Source organism: Corapipo altera, unplaced genomic scaffold, assembly GCF_003945725.1.
Source record: "Corapipo altera isolate COAL_440 unplaced genomic scaffold, ASM394572v1 0, whole genome shotgun sequence".
Classification (NCBI taxonomy): Eukaryota; Metazoa; Chordata; class Aves; order Passeriformes; family Pipridae; genus Corapipo; species Corapipo altera.
In genome coordinates, this window is record NW_020884872.1 from 53,622,383 (window position 1) to 53,636,285 (window position 13,903).

General features: G+C 41.5%; 1 protein-coding gene across 1 annotated transcript in view; it reads right to left on the reverse strand.

Annotated features, from left to right (window-relative positions):
• Positions 1-13,794, reverse strand: part of TRPC4 (transient receptor potential cation channel subfamily C member 4) — a 130,845-nt gene extending 117,051 nt beyond the window's left edge. The window contains exon 1 of the mRNA XM_027647399.1: positions 13,256-13,794. The gene's annotated coding sequence lies outside the window, so the exon portion shown is untranslated. The remainder of the gene's footprint in view (positions 1-13,255) is intronic.
• Positions 13,795-13,903: the final 109 nt, after the last annotated feature.

Sequence of the window (13,903 nt, forward strand, 5' to 3'; positions counted from 1 at the left end):
CTTTTACTGATTAGAAGTCCTAGATGGAGTAAAGGAGCTAAGAAGCTCAGTCGTCCTGAGAGCTCAGCCGGGACGGTGTGTGGAGGTTGACCTTGAGGCCCTCCCTTGCTGCAAGCTACAAAGAAGCTCGCAGCCTGAGGCAGGGCACAGAGGCCCTGCAAGGAGCTTGAATCTCCTGGAGATACCAGACCGTCACGAAGACTCCCTGTGTCTTCGTGATATGACGTGGTGAAACGGCCTTTGTCTGGGGTTACGAAGCCCACGGAAGACCCCTTTGCCTGCGTCAAGGGGCCGAGGGGGATACCCCCCTCGTGAGTGCTGGCAGAGATCCAGCTATCAGCTGCTGCATGCATGAGATGAGGAGAACCTGCTGCCTTAGAAGAAGCTGCTGCCCTGAGAGACTGGAAGGGATCTGTCCTTCTTTCCCTCCTGGACTTTTATTTGGAGGGGAGAAGAGATCTGATCCATTGTAAATACTATATGTCATGGTAGAGATAGTTGTGATCGTGTGTATAATGTGTTATAGTATTTATTTGTACAGTCATTGTAATATATTCCCTTTCCCCCATTCTGAGTCTGGTTGTGTTTTGTCTGGAAAAAACCCATCTCACATTAGGTTGAGATGTGGGAGGGGGGATGGAGCTAGGGAATTGGATTTTGGGGCTATCTCAAACCACGACAGAAGACTATTCAGTTTCGCTGCATTGGCATTCAAGGCCTAGACAGTTGAAGGAGGAATCCCAATACCCTCAGGTTTGCCTGTGTTCTAGCGCTTGGACAGACCTGGTGTAGTTTGGGGTTTTTTGTATGACACGTTGAAATAATTATGATTATTAAAAATGGAATATATGGTCTAGTGGTTAGGATGCAGCGCTCTCACCGCTGCGGCCTGGGTTCGATTCCCGGTCAAGGAACTTCTCCGGGCAGATGGAGCTCGTCAGCCCTGTAAGGCCATCCATCTAAGAGAAGGTCACTCTAAAAAAACCCTACATCCTGAGGACCTCACTGTCACTGTCCAAGCTCGCTCGGCCCCGGCAGATGAACCTTAGGATTAAAGGGTGGGCTCAGCTCAGCGCACACTGTGTCTCACCTAAAAAATCCACTGTACAGGCTCGAAGGGTAGAGACCTTTCCGAAATCTTCGTTCGCGAAGACTGGCCATTATGATGATATGCTTACAAAACAACAAGGAGATAAGAGTAGGCTATTTAAGGAAAAAAACTGTGAAAATATGTCTGTGAAAATCTATTACCCAATCCATGAAGAAAAGAGCCTGCTTTATGGACCTCAGCAAAAATGGACTCTCTGTTCTTCAGAGCAGCTGCTACTGACTTCACTCGGGCTGGCAAATCTATTTTGTGTACAGCTTTTGGCTATCATCTTCATTTTAGACCTGGCAATCCTCGTCAAATCCTCATATTTTATTAGTAGCACTTACAACTTACCATATTTGATCTGGGAAGCTACCAGTTTCGCTGCATAAGTTACCAGCTAGCACTGAAAGGCAGTGGATAAATTATCTGCAGATGATAGATATTGATGATTGATGACTCAGGCTTTGATCATATACACCATTTACTCTAAGAGCACCTTTTTCATTGTGCCTGTATCCTCCTCCTCTATTCTTACAACACTTCTTACACTTAAGTGCTGGAAATCACAACAGACATTCAGCTCCAAGGCTTCTGCTGCTGCAATGACCCTTCATAAAACCTCCATGAGTATCCTGAAGGATTGTATCACAGAATCATAGAAAGGTTCAGGTTGGAAGGGACATTAAAGGTCATCTAGTTCCAATCCCTCTGCCATGAGCAGGGATGCCACCCACTAGCTCAGCTTCTTCAAAACCCCATCCAACCTGGCCCCTAGGGATGGGGCAGCCACACCTTCTCTGGACTACCTTTTCAATTCATATTATGTACACTTTGGTCTCTACAATCAAAATCAGGTTTCTGAGGAAGTTTTGAAGCAGTGAAGCACAAGAGTATCCTGCCTCCTTTCAGAAGTTTTCCCTGACAGCTGCCATGTGCAGCTTATCTATGGATCAAACAGTTAAAAATGTTTTTGTTAGACTTACATGAATCTGAATAATAGACTGCTGTGTTTTTAATTGGGTGAGTTATTATTTCTACATAAAAGTCTACCAAAAAATTTCCTTCTGGATAATAAACAAAGTGAAAGATAATGGATCAGTCCTGGTCAAGCTGTATTTGCTACTAGACTTAAGAAAAAAATTCCTTTGTAGGAGCTGTATCTAAGTTTTTACAGTGTTAGAGCTGTCAGCTCTATGGTCAGAAGGTGCTGGCTTTTAAGAAGCCTCCACCTTCAATGAGTCTCTAAACTCATCAGGAGAGGAACTGCCTACAAATTTTCCATGTCCTGGTTGCCATTAAGTTAAATTCACAGCTCTTCTCTGTTTGGGGTGGCAAAGAAGCCATACTTGGCCAAGAACTGGACTCAATCACATAGCATTTAAATCTTACAAGCAAGTGCAGAGAGAGGTAAATATTCCCAGTCAACAAGATAAAAATATCACTCTGCAGTACACACGCAATATAGACACTTTAATGGGCTGTATTCCTGACCTCTGGATAGTTCTTCTCTTTCACTCACTAGATCAAAAATTAACCTTTCATATGTCTCAGTCACACAGTGCACATAAATCTCTCTCTATACATGTATATATACATGTGTTCTTCTCATATGTGTGTATATAAAGACATGCACTATATGCATGTATGTACAAAACTGTAAGTATCTATAAGCATATTTTGGCACAGAATACAAGCATCCATAAATATGGAAATCATTCTTATTATGGATGCAGACACTTATCATTACCTTCAAAATTATCAAAATATAAATAGAATTATCCGCCTTTCCTATTAAAACCTTGTAGTGGAATACATACATTGGAAATTAACCCTATTGCAGTGTTTTGAGCTGCTACTCAGAAGAATTATTGAAATGTCACAAGATTTTAAGCAAAATTGAGGAAATTTAACATAAATTCTCATCATTCCTTCGTAACAGAACACCCTGGTTTCATGGTTGACATAAGGAGATAAAATGTTGAAATCATTTTACCTTAGTTTCAATGAAATATATGGGATCTACTAGGAGTATTAATAGCAGCTTGAACATATTGAATATATACCAGTACACTGGAGTTTTGCTTATAATAGAGACTTCCAAGACTGTTTTCTTTTCAGTTGATGTGCTAACCTTGAAATGGCAATCAGTTTTCTGGCAATTCTATAAAAACTTGTTCAGAATGGCTCCTGAATGTTTTACAAGCTATCAAAAAGGAAATTTGATTTAAAAATTGCACGTGTCGTTTTCTACTTGATTTTCACTCTAAAAGCAAATTTCCCAGCAACAGAAAGAAGCAGGAATTCTTATAATCAGATGCAGTGAGATTTTAGTTCTCGTTAACTATAGCAGCATACTTAAAAGAATGATTCGCTGCTTCCCTCCATGAAGATTCAATATATGAGTCTGTAAACTGCAACAGAAAAAAGTACTTAGACAGCGAATGGAGAAAATTGTGTATTACACAGGACAGATGCAGGTTGCAACCATGGTAACGATGGCAAATGTTTTAGGACTACATATTTTTCTAAAATACTCAAGAGTGGCAAGATTTTGGATTAGATTCTCCACAACTTGTAATTGCATTGACTGCATCAGAGCGGAGAAGTAGATACAATATATTTTTCATAAACTGCTAAATTATTGAGAAGAAACAAGAAGCTGCCAGAGCATTATAATTCTCTTGAAAGCAAGGGGACAAATTTTCAAAATTACATCTTCCATCTGAACCAACATATGTATGATTGATGAGAAGGCACAATTGTTTCATTTTGTATTTTGTAAAATTTCACATAAGGGTGTTAGAATTTCAAATTACTTTGACCATTACCATCATTTTAAATTCATCTGTGATCTTCTTATTTCTCTAACACTAAAGAGCACACACAGTACATATTAAGAGGAGGAACAAAGCCAATGCTTAACAAGAAGCATCCTCTGAAGCTCTGCTTTCAGTAGAACACCAAAGCTTCTTTATGCTTGAATATTTTCTTGAATTAAGATTTAATTAGGAAACACAGATAGTATCTTATTTCTTAAAATGAATTCCATCATGCATTGACAATAAAGCTCTGCTGTTATAAGTTGTTTATTGGTTTAGGTAATTTTTATTGTAGACTTTGTTTTCCAGCAATAGGTTTAAGTAAAGTGTTAAAATAACAGTAAATAGGCAATTAGGCAAGAAAACCCTAATGGAGTAAGATAACTAAAGTGCCATTTTGCCCCAGTATACTGTCTACCAAACCACTGTGTTTCAGAAGAAAATCAAGCCTTTAAGGATGTCTATTATTTAACTGTCAATGGGACTATGATGGAACAAGTTGACCTATTTGAATGTGCTAGTGTCTCTAAATAGTCATGATCTTCATTGACACTTATTTACATGACTGCTTTGAAATGAAAACACCTACTATTTTGTCCATTCTATCCTCCTCGAAGTCATACTCATGCCCTTGCTATCTTGCCCAAAGTCAGCAAACGTTGGTTTTAAGAGAAGCCTGGTTGTGTATTACCACTGAAAAGAATTCTTAATCATCAATTACTCTTTCTGAAAATAAGGACCCTGACGTATGGGATTCGGGTAGCATGATTTACTTGGGATGAGTGAGAAATCCTTCTTTGATCCTAACCCATCCCTAAAAATCCAGCTTATGCAGTCAGTTAGTTCAGTCAGTCAGTGCACCTCTGAGTCCAGACAAGTGCACAACCAATGAAATGCAACCCAGCTCTCTGAGCATCCCCTGCTTCCCTCCTCTGAGAGCAAAATCACACTAAAAAGAAGGGTGTTTCAAATCTCTGCTCCATCTACTTGCTTTAAGTACTGTGAAAGAAGAAAATTTTAAATTCGAAGAAAAATAAAAAGAGTTATGTGGAAGTTTAATTCTATGTAAAGACATTGCAGCAAAATAAATGTAATCATCTCAAATCACATCAGTATTTGGTACCACTGGCATCAGTGCGTAAACAAATATGCTCAAAGTTAATATCACTAAGTTAAACAATAATTAATAACATATTTTTATGTAAGCGGGCAGACAAAAATATTATTTTTCAATCGCTCTGCACTGACTTTGATGTCTTTTACAAGAAAATACAAGAGTAGTTGCAGCCCAGGAATTAGTGCAGATACCTACCTATGCCATTAATTTGCAATACGTGATGTCTGTGCCATAGGTACCAGGTTCCTTAGTAGTTTTGAAAAATTACTACAGCACATTCTTCATATTAGACTTAGGAAACTTTATTAATCATTATGTGACATGATAAAGTACTTCAATTTAAAACATTTGAAAAATAAAGGTGAGACACATATTGGATAGGCTAGGAATTCAAAACACTGACAGTCAAAGCTGGTTTGTCACCCCAATTTTCCTTTATTACAAATAGGAAAAAATGCACCCCCTGCAAAGGGCAATTAATTTTCTTCAAGACAGGTCATATGAACCACCCTATGAAGTTACTAAGTTCTTCCTAAAGCCTATACAGACGCACAGGTCTGACATTACGGTGTCTTGATGAATTCAAAGACAAACAGTTAGTTACTGCGTTTTGAATGGCAGTTTTGTAGCTAAGAGGCTTAAGGCCAATTAGACAACTGTTTTGTAGGCAACTTGGTTTTGGTTTTATTTACCAAAATTCTTTATGTAGAGAGTCTGCTAGCTAGTGAAAGTCGCTATAAGGAAAGCATATGTTTTTGAAACTGATGGCACTGCAGGTATAAATGTACTATACAACACACCAAATCTGAAAAACAAACTCACTATGCCAGCATAAACAAGTCCAAGGGATTGACTGCAGCTCTCATCACTTTCAGTGATTACCATCAAAAATGAATGTCCAGTACCTCTCCTATCTAAAAAAATGCTGTCAGTATAAGCAAAACACAAACGGGATATTTTAGTTATTTTCCAGTTAAAGATAGGCAGGATCCATGCAGCAATCAGTGCTGAAGCACAGCTGAGGATTGATTTTGAAGTGTTTAATAATAACAAACATTTCCACATGAACAGCAGTTAAAACAACGTAATCTTTGAGGGATAATTTCTGTTGTAATCATGTGTTCGGCAGACCAAGGTACACTGTGGCACTGGCAATGCTGAAAGCATTTGAAGAGACTCTGTGCTTGCTTTCCCTTGCTCCACAGATGCAATGTGTTCTCTCCAGAAAAGAGACACCTTGCACTTGCAGGAGGCAGGATGTGAGCACCCAGAACTGTATGTTCTTCGTTTGCAACAGTCCAGCTAACACCCCATTTCCCTTGGCACAGCTAGAAGCTGTATTTCAGCTACCCAATCCAACCACAAACTCTTAAAAACTCTGAGAACAGACGACAGGATATTTAAATTATATTGCAGCCATCTGTTATTGTTACGATATCTGCATCAATATCATGAAAGTCAATAGGACCTTAAGACACCCTAGAAGAAAACTATGTCTATTTATTGTCTCCTCTGAAAATGGTTATTTGGTGGAGGGGTTTCTGACACCACTAGGGTAAGGTTCCTCTTGCCTTACTTCAGCTATGTGAAATCAAACAACAATCAGCAACAACAAATACCTGATTCTTTCCACTCTATGTCAGGTATAAATTGGATTAGTTGGATTAGTTTGTTCACTAGAGGTTTCTGTCTCTCTCTAGTGACTATACAAGGAATGTAAGTGATTGGTGTTTATAGCTACAGTCAAATTTGTGGGGGCTAGGTGAAAAATAAACAACAGACCTTTGCTGCAAAAATCCTTTTTAGAGCTTTTCAAAATTTGTCATAAAAAATGTTTTTGATTTAAATTACTATATACAAATGTACTGGGGGTAATCTTAAATCAGAGATAATATGATCCTCTTATCTTCTGCTGCAATCCCATTGTTCATTTCTTTACTCAAAAAAGTAAATTGGCCTGATTTACTTTTTATAATGGGAAGGACAGTAGCAAATCAATGCATAGAACAAAATATTTATTGGCAAGATGAACTACATTTAAATTACATCAATGTCTCAGTTTAAGGAGACTGGAGTGTTTTGCTAAGGAGAATGAGTCATGAGGTAGACCAAACTCCTGTCTCTCAACAATTGTAAATCCGAAATTAAGAGGCTCCAATCAAGGAAGTATGGAAAAAGGAAGAAATAACAAGCCTTTATTAAAGGATATATGTATACTGGCAAAAACAGCAACAGAACACAAAAACAACTAAACAATAATCCTGTACCCAAAAGTTCCCTTCAAAGAACGAAACAGTCTGATACTTCTCTGTCCTCTGGCGTGGTTCTAATCACGGTTGGTAGGAGCGCTGTTGGATCACTGGAGGAGCAGAGCCTGCAGTGCTTGGTGTTGGTCGGCAGGGGGCGCTGTTGGGCTCTGGTGGTCGCCACTTGGGGGCCCCAGATTGCAGAAGAAACGAAAAAATGGAGATTTCCCCCGCCCCCCGAGGCAGGGAAGGGGAAAAAAGGGGAAAGAAAGGCGGTTTCTTTCCCACTAAACTCACACTTTCTGCGGCTGGCTGTAGACAGGATTCCCCCCTTATTCGTCAGTGAGCACAAACTCTACGATGAAATCTGAGCAGATTCGGGCTGGAGACAGGGCAGCACACAGGCAAGCCAAGGCTGGAGAGCAGCCAGATGACCAACTCAAGAGCAATACGGCCTCAAAGCTTTTTCAACACACACACACCCCTTGCCTCCATTAAGGCAGAAAGTGAAGTGTCCCCCCTTTGCAAGAAGAGGAGGAAAACTCCTTTCCCCTCCCTGCAGGTTTGGAAAGGCTGGAATCTAGTTCTGCCAGCCAGCTCCTTTGTGTAGGTAATCACCCAAGGCAGAGAGCTGTCCTCCCCATTCAATACCCCTCCCCCACATGCAGAAGAGAAAATACAATTTTCTTTTTTTTTTTTTTTTTTTTTTTTTTTTCTAGAACAGGTAAACCCATGACAATCAATTTTCAGGAAGAAAAAATACAGAGGGCAATATAATTTTTATTGACTGTAAACTTGGTGCTCTATCCAGTACTCTCAGGTCTGACATCAAACTGCTAATCTGCTAAAAACATCTGTATGCTAGGCAATACTACAGACGTCATCTTCAAAACAGTAGCTTTTAGTATTCTTTGCCTGATTTAGAGGACCACAGAAGGAACACAGGCAAAAGTTTGTCCATTAATTTAATGAACACAGGACAGCATTGATTTCCTAGAACTGCTAACTTCCCCTGATGTGAGTGGGTACTTCGGTTAAATGATGGTTAAAGGGAGAAAAGGGAGAAATTTGAATTCTCAGTCAATCTCATGCAAAGTCTACTACAGTAAGGTCCTTACCACCAGAATGCCTACATCTCTTCATAAGGAGTGAGTGAAGCTCTCGTGCCAGGCAAACTTCTCACCATACAGAGCTGTATTAATGCTCCTCTCATGCTTTATGAACTGGGTTAATAACCATCCCCACTACTTGGCCACCACTGAGAAGTTCCCTGGGCTCTTTGGCAGCAGCTGCCTCTCTCTCACAGCCATGAGAACCAGACACCTGAGCTGAAGAGTGACAAAAGTTTGCATAAGACTCTGTGTTTTTCAGAATTCTGTGTAAGGAAGCTGGATTGCAGAGGTGGCAGCTGGTAAATTTACAGAAGTGTACGTCCAACAGGCAGTTGTGAGTTTTGCTATTTACAGATTGTTAGCATAGCAGCTTGGAGCATGTGCATGTATATGAGTACATGTATGCATGTTTTGGTTTGTTTTGGGTTTTGTCCTGGATCTACTGACCTCTGTGTTTATTCAACCTTTATGATGTATTACAACAGCCTGCTCTGCACAGCTGGGATTCAGCTAATCTAGCTTAAGAAGGAAGGTTCCTTGTCTTGGCTCTTGCTGCATAGTTAACAAAGACAGGCACCTCTAGAGGATGCTTGTTCTGCTATAAAGACGACAAGAAAATACAGAGGATGGTTTACTCTCTGCTTCTTCCGCCTTTCTCTTTCAAAGAAAGGAAAAGAAACACTACAGGTTCACCTCAGTAGCTGACAAATAGGTATTTCATGTCAGTTCAGTCTTACCAGATACAGCCACAAAAGGATAGCCTGTATGCTACAAGACCTACAGGAGACTAGTGTCCTCCTATGGTGCCATCTCTAAGTCAACTGAACTGCACTTTGCATGACTAGCTGGCACAAGGATATGAGAAGCCTAGTACCTAGTTCTTCAGTATGGTCTTAGGTGTGAATGCAGGTAGCATAAGATTTATTATTCTCTGATCCAAGGAAAGATGTATTTGTAGTCCTTAAAACTGGTATCAGAAGAAATCACTTCAAAAACCAAACCAAACTAAACTAAAACAAAAAGATCTTGAGTATCCTGGAAAACCAGCGCATACTGAGCTAGGACTGGAAGAGCTTAGGAACATCACCATAGGGCTTGGCTGCTCAGTGACTGTCCATGCACCAGTGGTAGGATGGGGGCCTTTGCCTCCTGGGCAAAGGCTGCTTGCTCCTCAGAAGTTTCCAATGATATGTGCAAAGTACCTACAAAAGAATCCCACAAACCCTGTCTCAGAAAAGCACAGTGAAAAATCTTTCTCCATCTACTTTTCCCCCTTCTACCCATTGAATAATATAACAGATAATATTACTATAATATTCAAATGGTTCATCTCACATGCACAAGTATGCCAGAAGCTTTTGAGATGAGTGTATTTAGCACAGACTCAGAGACCAAGCAATTGCAGAAGTTGTCACAGACTTCAGAGATTAGGTTTGACCAGTCCATAATCATAGACAGATCTAAAATTCACTCAAATTCAAGGAAGTTTTCCTGTCCCACTTCAGCCTACATTTGCTGAAAAATAGCTTAGCTGTAAAAAATCCTAATTTGTATCTAAGGTCCTTTTCAGTTTTTGTCTCACACCAGTCATCATCTAAATTAGAAATATGTGGTTGTAAAACACTAGAAGAAATACTTTTAGAATTTAAACCAAAATAGAGGTTTGAAGGGAAAAAAGAAAAAAACAAAACCGAAAAAACCCAACGCACAACTTCAAGAACATGATACAATAGATAACTCATTTATTTGTTGCTTTTGTCTTTGTGGCACACTAAATTATGTCTTATTTTCAGTTGTTCCTTTTGACAGTCTCAAATTCTATTTGATTGAGTGATAAAGCACCTACGAAGCATTTCTGCATAAGTATCTGTTACAGAAAGAAGATTTAATTTGCTCAGCCTTTCTCTGTGTTGACTACATGAAACTATATTAATTAATATAGTTTTAGTCAGGTGATTTTTTTTTTCGCAGCAACAAATCCCAGTGGACTCGAGGACTCTGGCAACATTGTTGCTGGTGTTAGGCTAACAATATGCTACACTACCTAACCTAATTTCAGTGTGGTAAAGTAAAGGCAAGTTTGGCCTCTGGATCCAGGACTCCTAAAACACGTGGTTTCTGAAATTTTGTTTGTTGTCACAAAACATGGTAATGGAAGAATGATGTATACAGAAAGTTTTACCTTCAACCTTCTTTCAGTAATTAAAAATATAATTGAGAAAGTAACCAGAATATAACCCAACATGACTTAAAACTAAACAGAAAAAGAAATGATAAATCTGATACTCATAAAATCATTAAGTGTCTGAATAGAACAATGCTTCATCTATTCTTGTCTGCTCTTTCTTAAAACAGTCTTTTCTTCCTGCTTCTATGTTTCTGCAAGAAAAGTTTTGGTGACTTAGTCATTATTTTCAATATTAATTCAGTCCCTTTTAGCACTAATTACCAACATCACCAAAGGCAAGCAGAGATGCCACACAGGATTTTCCCTGTTGATTCCTCTTCACTCCAGTGAATCAAATACCAGAAAAAGCTGACAGAATAAACTGTATTGGTATGGGGACAAGTCTCAGGAACTGGGAGAAGCAGTCATGCTCATTTTCCCCCATTATTTAACTCAGGCAATATATACACACAAATGCAAAGGTGAAAGCTAATCCCTTAACAGTTTTCTCTGTGGCTGTCCTTTGATATATTGGTGGTGGGCTTTCCACACTGCAGTAATGCAAGTCTACTGTCACCTCATTGCTTGGAACTCAACATTTTCAGGAGATAAGCAAAGATATCTCAGAAAGATAATAAAAATCATACCAGATCTGTAGTGACCTCAGTTGACTTAAATTTCAGTTAGCAGTATTTGGCTCTAAATAACACGAGATAAGAAGAAATAGAATTTTTTCCTGGAGCTATTTTAAGGGCAATGATTACTATACATAGAGTCAGAGTAAGTGGTTGAAGTTAAATTTAAAAGACAGACATATTTTTAGATGTTTCCAAATAAAGTCTCATCTAACAAGTCTGATGAAAAAGAGGAAAAACAATAGTAAAGAACCCAATCCCTATGCAAACAAAACCAAGATTTATCATTGCAGAAGGCAAAACCAAAGGAAAACCAAACTGTTTGGTTTCAGCTACTTTAACATTAAAGGACAAAGCTAATTTCTTAGTCTTGCCTGAAAAAGGGATGTAAACTCAGGTCTTCTGTAAATCCAGAATTTCTGCTATTCTAAGACAAGTCTAAAGCAGTCTCACTCTGGTGCCTGGCTTCTCTGATTGTACATAGAACTCTCGCTTATGTGAATGAGATTAAATTAATGGAAAATTCAGTATGCCTGCACAGATAACCTTGCTAAACTAACCAGGTCTGGGCTTTGGAGCAAGTAACGTAAACACTGAAACATTCTGTCACTGCAGTACAATTAGATTTGAAATTTCAAGCAGATTGGACTTAGAGGTGCAGTAATGTTGGTGTTTAGTTTAGTGTGTAGAAGTTAAAATAAACTATTTCCCATTCTGTCTATACTTCATTTTATAGAAGACCTCTATGTGCACTGTTTCTTACAGAAAGAAATATTACTTTCTCAGATGAAACCAACATGCAATCTGTTACAGTTTTCTTTTTTTGAGGAGTACCCATTCTCTGTAACAAAAACACAGACTAAAAAGTGTTTTTATTTACTTCCACCTAAAAGCTGTTGTTGCGTTAGAAGAGCCATCTCACAAGTCATGCTTAGAGAAATATAAAATTCGGTTGCCATGCTAACAGGAAATCACTCAACTGAGTCCAGTAAAACAAAAGTGCATAAATAACATTTCCTCGTAAAAACAGGGAAATATTAGATTAACAAGGCTGCAGGTTTTGCCAGCTGAAGACAATTTCACAGATGTGTCCCTTTGTAGAGTGGTGAATTTCTGTCGGCTTTTAAACCTCAAGTGCATCAGCTGCTTCTTCCCAACAGGACCATAGCTTATGTCCCATCTCCTCAAGAATCAGGACCTTGCAGGTGTAAACTCCACGCGGGGATGAACCCCACCAGTCCCCTTCTGTGCCGTCCCACGGCCCAATTCATCCTCCTCTACTCCAGCCACCTGCATCCCACCATCCTCCAGGTCCCTCCGGGAGGCCTTCCTGACAAGACCCCGACTTTTTTTGGAGGGTCCCTGCGGACTGCGCCGGCGGCGAGCGAGGTCCCCCCGCGGGGGCACCTCTGTGGGAACACCCCAGCTTGGGCTACCAGTCCCGGGGGGAGCAGCGGCAGCCCCGCTGCACCTCGGCTCCGCGCCAGCACCGCGGGGAGCACCGCGGCGAGGCTCCCGCACCCCACCCGTGTGCGTGACACATGAACTCCCGCTCTGGTGCTGCCGGGTGCCGCGGTGCGCTCAGCGCCGTCCGGGCCGGCGGGAGCGACGGGGGAGAGGCCAGACCGGCGGGACTCCCACGTGCGGCCGCCCTCGCCCGTGCCGGGCGCGGGGGGCAGATGCAGAGCATCCTCCGCCCTCACGGAGCGGACCCCGCCCGCTCCCTGCGACCCCTGAGCGCTCCGCTATCCTGCAGGTGTCATCCAGAGACGGATGGATGCCGTTTCCCACGGCAGCGGCTGCCAGGGAAAAACATGTTTATTACATACAAGAGAAAGGAAGAGGTCCTAAGGCTCCCCTGGACTGCCACCAAAGGCGTTCGTTATGTCGTTTTATGTCACTTCCATTGGCGCAAAAAGTTACCTCAGACAGTCTTAGGGACTTGTGGGTTTTTTGGTGTTTCTTTTTTTTTGTTGTTGTTGTTGTTGTTTTTTAGGAGGAACAAAAAAGTAATCAAAAGCTCAGAAAGAGAATAAATCAAAGGAACACAGTTGACGAGAACTTACTTGGTTTAGGTGTTTGCGCTGACAGCCGGCATCTTCCGTCAGCAGTTTTAACAGGTCACGTTTTCCCATGGAAGTTGTACCTTTTACGATCCCGTTTGCAAATTAAATCCTTTTAGAAGCTGTCTGTTTTATTTCACTGGCTGTCGTCCATCTCATCCACTATCCCCGTTTTTTACTTTATTTTCTCCATGTTTGCCACACATGCAGGCACTCTCGGACGCGCGCCCACGAGTCAGCGGGTGCCCATCACCTTCGGCCGGGGGAACCGCGCCTGCCGCCGGGCTCCGCTGCAACAGATGAGAAGCAGGTTCTTCCCCGGCTGCTTAGTGCGGCGTCTTCTTGTTCCCTCGGGGAGCCTCATGCCGGCTGTAAAAAGTAACAGCTCCTCCCGATGCGGCGGTCCCCTCTGGAGCGCTGGCTGCGCGGCGCGGGAAGGGAAAAAAGACACCGAAATACCGGCAGAAGGAGCGCAGAGGGGCACACGCCGGGGTTCTCCGCGCTTGCCGCTGCGCTCCTTTCTCGGCCGGCAGCAAGCTCTGCCTCAGCGAGCCCCCCCCAGCCGCTCTCCGCTCGCCCGCCCCCGCCGCGCTGCCCCCCGCGGCCGCGCCGCTCCCCTCGCCCGCCGCGCCTGCACCGCCGCTGCCCGCC